A 9,153-nucleotide genomic window follows, 5' to 3' on the forward strand; every position below is an offset into this window, starting at 1 on the left:
TGCATGAACTTTGTGCACCAGGCCTCTAGTATAGGATAAGACAGTATCAATAAGGAATGGATGTTACTTGTACAAAAGATGGATCATTGAAAATTGTACTTGCTCTATCCCCAAGTGCCTGACTACCTTCAAAAGCCTCACAGACATTATTTTTAAAAAGTTCAACCACAGAAAATGTAAATTATATACAGTAATCAAAATTCACAACCTGTGAAGTTTTGGGGGAATTCTTGAGTAGCAACAGGCTAAATGAATAGCATCAAGTTGGGGATTGCCCTTCTCATTTTATGTTGGTTTTGAGGCAATGATCAGTTTATGCTCAAGAAGGCTTCAGAAGAAGCTCTCTCCTTGATTCAGAGCCAATTTTCAAAGAAGGTGAAGTGATTAGGTAAATAACCTATCTGCAGAACACAGACACAGATAACAGTGTGGTGATGACCAGAGGGAAGGGTGACAGGGGCTGGGTAGAGGTGGGCAAAGGAAGGCAAAATGCAGACATCTGTAATGTCAACAATGAAAATAAAGTTTAAAAAATATAAAAGACTTGGATGGAAAGAAGCAACATGGAAGATAGGGGAATTTGGTTTTAATGAACTGATAATTTCAGAAAGGTCAATGGAAATAGTCTCTTGAAGGAGATCAGTAGTGAAAGGAAGAAAATGAGGGCTTTAAGCAGCTGTGAAAGAGGTTTATCAGTACGTGATATGATAGCTAGCTAGTGGGTTTTGCATAGGGACAAGTAGACACAGATAATAGATTTAAGGAACATGGCTTAAAACTGGTGTATTAAAAATGCTAAATTGTATATGAATCCTGATGGTTTCAGCCTCCAGGTTATTTCTCAGCACTCAAAAGGCATGCTCCTAGATTTCCTGGCATCTATGAAGCACAATTCTCCCAAGCCATGTTTTGTTTGTTTGTTTGTTTTGTTTTGTTTTTGCCATGGGTCTTTGATGGTATAATATGAGTCTCTTATACTTGCTGACCTTTGAGCTGGGAGATTATTTGGATTCCAGAATTCTCTACTCTAAAACTAACGAAGGCTAGGAGGCTTAATGTTCTAAATGCTGTAAATTAAAAAGTTTATTAGATTAGGGAGAAAATACACATTGGCTGGAGATGAGATTTTCGAGATCCCATAGGCCTCCTACTTGGCAGAGTTATAGGAGTATGTGGTGAGGACAATTCCTGAGACTTACAGTCTTTGAGAAACCCTGAAGTGGCTGTAAAAGACTTTCCCTCCAGTGGCTGAAGGCAGGACTGAGCGGGGCCTGAGTTGCTTCACTTTAGGAGGAGTTCTACTGGTTGAAGATAGCTAGGAAACCGAAGCTATGGTCTTCAACCCACCTTATACAGTATAAGTTTTAGAGGGTAAAAATTATGCAACACTATATTATCACACATTACAATCATAACCATCACAAGTAGACTTTGCTTTTTCTCTTTTAAAGAAATCAATATTGTACTGTATTTATATATAAAAAAGTCAACAATTGAGCTCTCCCTACAGTTGGTTTATAGATTTCCATATTCTTAGTGGCAAGTTATTGTGTGTGTGTGTGTGTGTGTGTACATGTGTGCATATGTGTGTGCGTGCAGTGAAGAGCATGTGGACATGAGTCTATTTACATGATGCTCTCAGTTCATATTTTCATTGCCTCTTTAAGATCTTAAAGAAAGTAAAGAACAAAATAAAAACAGAAAATAATTTTTAAATGGCATTGCAACTAAATTTTTTCTCAATCCACAAATACTGAAACGTTGTAGGGAAAGGATCACAGTTAACCTTTCTAAAGAAATGAACCAAGCTTTGCTATCACTCCTTTTTTACACTGGTTCCATGTGGGTGGTCTTTTATTTCATAGGGCATATTATTCTCCTGTTATATATGACAGCCACTACTGTATGTCATTTTTATCCACGACAATAAAGTGAAGCCAAAGTTTCCTTCTAAACTTAGTAACCGGCTTCTCTTACTGTGACGAATGTTTATGGATTCCTCTAATTACACGTCTGGTTTAAAGCTAAGATACCAAGAGAATACAGTTCTCTTTTGTAAAGTTCCCAAGGTTTTTCTATAATAATCAATTACCATAATGAGTTTTTTTAAAGCTTCCATTCATCATTTTCTTAAATATATAAACTACCAGGATAAAGATAAATAGCCATAGCCAGCAAACCCCGAGGCACTCTACCAAAGGTTTCATTTAAATCAAAATCAACTGGAAAATATGTTGGGTTTTATTTCAAAGTCAATCCCGGTTAGGTTAAAAAATGTGCAAAACAGAAAAGGAGTAAAAGAAAATCCTTGATAAGCTGGCTTCACAAGGAGATAATGTATCACTCTTACAATCACTGTAGCTCACATATATTTGTTAAATGGGTTTCACTAGTCAGCTCTTCTACTTTTAAAACTGGAAACAAATTCTTTACTTGGGCCTTTCCTAACCTATGAACTTATTATCTCTTTCTGTTCCTAGAAAAACAGTAGCCAAACTGGGGGTTATTTGGCAAGTCTCTCTGAACCACGGTTTTTCAACATTGGTACTATTACCTTTCTGGCAGGTAGAATTCTTTGTTGAGGGAAGTTGTCTTGTGCGCTGTGGGGTGTTTGGCAACCAGCTGCCAATACAGACACCCACTCCTCTGAATTGTCACAAGCAAAACTTTCTATAGACATTGACAAATGTCCTTTTGGGGCAAAGCTCCCCTCCAATTTGAGAACAACTGCTCTATACTTTCCGTAAGCACTAAATGAAAGAGAATTCAGTAGAATATGCTGGTAGCATAAAAATGGCAATAAATGGAGAAAGCTAGGGCAAAAATAGTAAGATGACTCAGCTAGCTGGAACTTGGAAGGGATGAAATTGGGTGAGATTTAGATGATGATGGAAGAAATGACAATGGAAGCATGGAAAGGTTTCCTATATCATTTAGCCATGATTGTCCCATATCCTATATAATAAAAGCCTAATATGCTAAGTGCCCGGTCGTCTGGTGTCAGTTCAACCAATCAAAGTGTAATATGCTAATAATATGCTAAGGCCACTCAACCACTTGCTATGACGTGCACTGGGAGCAGACAGTCAACCAGTCAACCAGTCACTATGATGTGCTCTGACCATCAAGGGGCAGATGCTCCGACTGGTAGATTAGCTTGCTGCTGGGTTCTGGCCTATTGGGACTGAGCGAGATGGGCTAGACATGCCCTGGAGCCCTCCTGCAGTCCCTCCCTAGCTGGCCAACCTCCTGTGTCCCTCCTTGGCCCCAATCGTGCACTGGTGGGGTCCCTCAGCCTGGCCTGTGCCCTCTCGCAATCCAGGACCCCTCAGGGGATTTTGGAGAGTCAGTTTTGGCCTGATACCGCAGCCAGGCCAAGGGACCCCACTAGTGCACAAATTTGTGCACTGGGCCTCTAATATATATATAAATCTTTATTGTTGAAAGTATTACATAGATTCTCCTTTTCCCCCCCATTAACCTCTTCTAGCCTACTCCTTCCCCCTTCCCCCAAACCTTCACCCATCCAGGCCCTCACCATCCCACAGACACCCATCTGTGTCCATGGGTTATGTATACATACATACAAATTCATTGGTTGATCTCTTCCCACCTCTGAGGTTCAATAGTTTGTTCATATTTCTATGTTTCTGGGTCTACTTTTGATCACCAGTTCATTTGGTTCATTAGATTCCACATATGAGTGAGATCATGTGATACTTGTCTTTCTCTGACTGGCTTATTTTGCTCAGCATAATACTCTCCAGGTCCATATATGCTGTTGCAAATGTTAAGATTTCTTTCTTTTTTTATTGCTGTGTAGTATTCCATTGTGTAAATGTATCATAGTTGTTTTTTGTTTGTTTGTTTGTTTTCCACTCATCTGCTAGGTGATGGGCACTTAGGCTGTTTCCAAATCTTAGCTACTGTAAATAGAAGTGCTATGAACATAGGGGTTCATCTATTCTTTCTGATGAGTGTTTCGGGTTTCTTAGGAAATATTCCCAGAAGTGGGATCACTGGGTCAAATGGGAGTTCCATTTTTAATTTTTTGAGGAAATTCCATACTGTTTTCCATAGTGGCTGCACCAGTCTGCATTCCCATTATCAGTGTACTAGGATTCCCTTTTCTCCACAACCTCGCTGACACTTGTCTTTGGTTGATTTGTTGATGATAGCCATTCTGACAGGTGTGAGGTGATACCTCATTGTCATTTTGATTTGCATCTCTCAGATGATTAGTGCCTTTGAGCATTTTTTTATATGGCTCTTGGCCATCTGTATGTCCACTTTGGAGAAGTGCCTATTTAGGTCCGTTGTCCATTTTTTAATTGGATTGTTTATCTTCCTTTTATTAAGTTGTATGAGTTTTCTATATATTTTGGAGATTAACCCCGTGTCAGGTACATCATTGGCAAATACGTTGTGGGCTCTCTTGTTATTTTATTGATGGTTTCTTTTGCTGTGCAGAAGCTTTTTATTTTGATGTGGTCCCATTTGTTTATTTTCTCCTTAGTTTCCATTGTCCTAGGAGATGTATCAGTAAATATATTGCTATAAGAGATGTCTGAGATTTTGGTGCCTATGGTTTCTTCTAGGACTTTTATGGTTTCACATATTACATTTAAGTCTTTTATCTATTTTGAATGTATTCTTGTGTATGGTGTAAGTTGGTGGTGTCTCTTTTAAAATTATTATTTCTTAAGTGTGTACTTTCTGCAAGATATATTCTTTAATCTTGCTTATCTTCATCTAATGTCTTTCCTGTTTTAATGTGTATTTTCATTTAGTAAACATATTGATCATTTAATAATATCTTTATTAGAATTTGTATTTATTGATTTGTGAATTGTCTATGATCTTTACTTATTTTTTCTCTTTCTGTTTTCTTTTATTCATTTAAAGGTATTGATATATTAAAATATTAATTATTGTTCACACATGTAGAAAATTACATTTTAGTTTGTGAATGGTATTTCTAAAGAAAAAGAGAAAGTAACAAGATAAAAGTTAGATAAAATTGACCTATTATAGTTTTTAAATTGCCCTCTTTACCTTCATTAAAATAAATTTCCTAATATTAAAAATATGATTACATGTGGACACAGAAAACAAAGAAGAGAACCGCATCACATATTAAATGATTATTCACAGTAATGAAGTCATAGATGATTTTTATATTTCTTTGCATATTTTTAAATTTCTCCTAAATTTCAATGAATTTGTAATGTTATTGTAAGCAAAATACACTAAGGAAATATAATTTTAATTGTTTTGTAAAGGCAGGGTATAAAAATTACCTGCAACTGCAGTTTTTCTTAGTTGGGATTCAGCAAGTTTCTACACATTAGATGCACCTAATATTTGTTTCAGGAAAGTAATGGTAATTTATAATGGAGGCCTGGGAGGGGTGGATGCAGGGTGGAGGGGGTCAATGGGAAAAGAAGCAAAAGGGACATCTGTAATATTTTCAACAATAAAGATAAATTAACAAAAATAAAAAGGACTCTTTAAAGTATTGTTATTATTTTTTTATATTTGGAGGTTCTCAACTTACAGCATAATAAAATATTCTAATTATACAGGTTTTTAGTAGGAGGCCTGGGAGAAGTGGATGCAGGGTGGAGGGGGTCAATGGGAAAAGAAGCAAAAGGGACATCTGTAATATTTTCAACAATAAAGATAAATTAACAAAAATAAAAAGGACTCTTTAAAGTATTGTTATTATTTTTTTATATTTGGAGGTTCTCAACTTACAGCATAATAAAATATTCTAATTATACAGGTTTTTAGTGAGAATCTGACACAAAAAAATAGTAGGCCGAGAACTACAAGAATGAAGTTTGAATTCTGCCTTCATACTTTTTGAGAGCATTTCCTTAGACAAGCCACCAAGATTTCATAGTTCAGTCTTTGTGTAAGTGACATTTCTTCACCTCTTCCTAATATTGCAGATCTAAGGGACTCAAGAGAAAAAAAAGAGAATTAGAAAACAGTGCTAGCTACTTTTAGATAGTTTATATTTTAATAGTGTTTACTTGCCTGCAAAACGTTTTGTTTTCAAATGAAGTGTGGAATGTAATGTCAAATCATCATGCATAAGAGATACTACTTTAAAATATTTTATATGATTAATAACACAAATAACTGTTTTCCTTGTATTTTAAAATTATTTGTTGACTTCTTGGCTATAAAAGCTTCTCATTCATTCTTCCTGTCACTCATTTCCAAAGAAATGTTTTAGATAAACCTAGTCAGAATCCTGAGTTCTAAACAATAACATCTGAGGTTTTTTTTCCTAAAATTAAATATAAAAATGTACCATCCCAATTAACTTTCAAACTGCAGACATCACAGACACATCTGAAGGAAAGTAAGAGTCATCTAAAAAGATGGATATAAATTACTGAAACTACAGTCTGCCCTCTGGAACTAGTGTCTTTGGCTTATCATGGACCTTACAAGGCATAATTTTTAGGTAAATGATACTTGATTTGCTACTTATTTTTTTTTCGGTGGGGGGGGATGACTGGGTTGCCTCAAAATAAAATATATCCCATGGCAATGACTTATACAGAACATTGAGTTTATGGAAAAAGCAGTGGTCCAGAGAAATGCCTTCTTATTTATGTCAAGGATTTAAAAAATGCTACATTTAAATTTAATATCATGATGAGCAGTATTTCCCTGCATGATAGGCCTCATTAGACTGCAGCATGTACAGTATTTGGCTTACTTAACAATTTTTATCAATCATTTAAAAATGGACAATGCACTAAAAAAAGTGATAGAGGTTTACTTTACAGCTTTTAAATCTACAAAAATGTACACTGAATCAGAAAAAAAAGACAAATAAATACAAGAAGTATTTGGTAAATCCTGGGTCCATTACTTGATTTATTCAGAAACCAAAGACAATGGTTGTTAATTATATTAGCAAATGTAATTCCTATTCATTACAAAAATCTCTCTCTGATTTTCTTTTTAAGATTTACTTTTATCTGCGTATATGAAATTGTCAAATTTGTGTGAAACATCGCCTTCCTGTCACTTTTAGACTCTACCCAATTATTGCAACAATTAATTCTTCCCATTTTATCATAGTTTGAAGCAATCTCAATCAAGAGCTCCTTTCTAAATTCCTCTAAATGTGAATATACACAACATGAAAACAAAAACAACAATAATGTGGAAACTTCCACAACTGCAAATAATTTCTGGACAAATAACAAGGGAAAGAAAAATTATAATAAAAAACTTTTACTTAAATAGAATCTTTAATTCTTCAAAGTATTACTTGTTGATTTCATTGCCATATTTTAATTCTTCTTCCTTTTCAGATATTCAAGTTTGAATTATATTAATATGTACTCCATCCTTGTCCTATTTATAATCATTCATAGTATCTTCTTTTTTAAATTCTTGCTTTATGAATTTTTACTTAAACTTTTGCATGACATGTTGTTTCAAAATTATTTTAAAAGAATTAGATTTGTAGTAGATCATATTAGGTGAATATAATCCCTGGCCCTGTCTCTGATTCTGAGCAAAAATTTTATTTTTTCTGGGTGTAAGTGGCTCTTCTATAAGATAAGAATATTTTTGGCTAAACACTAATATAAGAATTGACTATGAAAATGAGGACATATTTTATTAAATAGATAGTACTTAGATTTCTGATAGTAGGAAATTTGTGATATTGTGACTAATGCAAACTTCAAACAATACCTATATTTCTTTTTAATTCATTTATTACACCCCCCCAACTAGAATATGAATTATTTAAAAGAACAAGAAGTTTGTTTTACTTGCAGTTATACTTAGATCTTTAGAACAGTGTTTTGGTATAAGGTAGAATCTCAGAGAAAAAAATATGCAGAACTAAATTAACAAATATTCACATTTCTAAAATATTGTAGCAACTCTTACCAGTGGAAAAAAAATGATTTATTCTAATTAAACTGTATTAAAAAGTAGCTTCACTAATATTTAGGAATCCAGGGAAAAAGAATCCCACTGTAAGTCAACTGTCTCAGTGATTCTTAAATGGATAGCTTTTACTTTTTTAAAGAAAAATGTTTCAAATTCACCTGCCTTATTCTACCACACTGGAGCTATTGGAAAGTACAAGGATTAGTATGAGTTGGTCTTAAAAGGCCATATTAGATACCTCTGGTATAATTTTTCAAAATGGTGTACAGTGTTTTAACTTTAATGGGAGCCATGCAGCTAAAACCACATATACTTTTAAAAAAATATATCTCTAAGTGGACTGTCATTAACACATATCAGTAATAAAATGATATACTTTTGTTCTAGACATATAAACATTATCATGTTTATATCAGCATAATTATGAACTTTTTTTTGTACCATTATAGCTGGGTTTTCATTCTACTAGCACTAGCTGCTTAATAGCAAAAAGGCTCCATTTTCAATGGAAGCTTTTAGAAAAAATTTTATTACTATATTTGATATAAGACAGTGTTGTCCTGATGGAAAAAAAGCTTCTTTTTATATGTGCATTTACATTAGAAATAATCCACTAAGATATTTATTCATATCCTGAATAGAGCTCTTTAGTGTAGAGTTCCAGTTGGAAAAAAAATATGCCAATGTGATGAGTTTGTTACAAAACATATAATAGTCTCAGCACCTTGCTTGCCTGCTGAAAATATATGACTTTTAATAAAATAAGAATAAACATTTAGCCATTTCTTTGTCAAAACATGTTACTTATGACCTGCAATATTGCTATGGCCCTAAATTTATTCTAAATATGAGGCATCTACCATGCCAGATTACATGATAACTTAACAAAATGGGCAAATATTCACCAGAAACCATAAGGTAAATTCTAATAAAGTCAGCTACTACATAATATAAAAAGCTATTACATAGTAATTCATTTCAACAGTCCAAAATAAAAAAATAATAATTGGAAAAAATGAATAGGCTAAATACATTATACTCTGAATTTTTTTATTGTGTTTAAGCAACAGACCTAAGGTATTTTAGTATCATAGGATCTTAGGACTAGGAAGAATATCAATGACCTTATAGTTCAACTTTTTCTTTTTCTCTCATTTGCAGATGAACAAAGCCAGAGAAAACTATCAAAGTGTTTTTTCTTAATTAAAACATTCATTAATA

Source organism: Myotis brandtii, unplaced genomic scaffold (genome assembly GCF_000412655.1).
Source record: "Myotis brandtii unplaced genomic scaffold, ASM41265v1 scaffold529, whole genome shotgun sequence".
Lineage (NCBI taxonomy): Eukaryota > Metazoa > Chordata > Mammalia > Chiroptera > Vespertilionidae > Myotis > Myotis brandtii.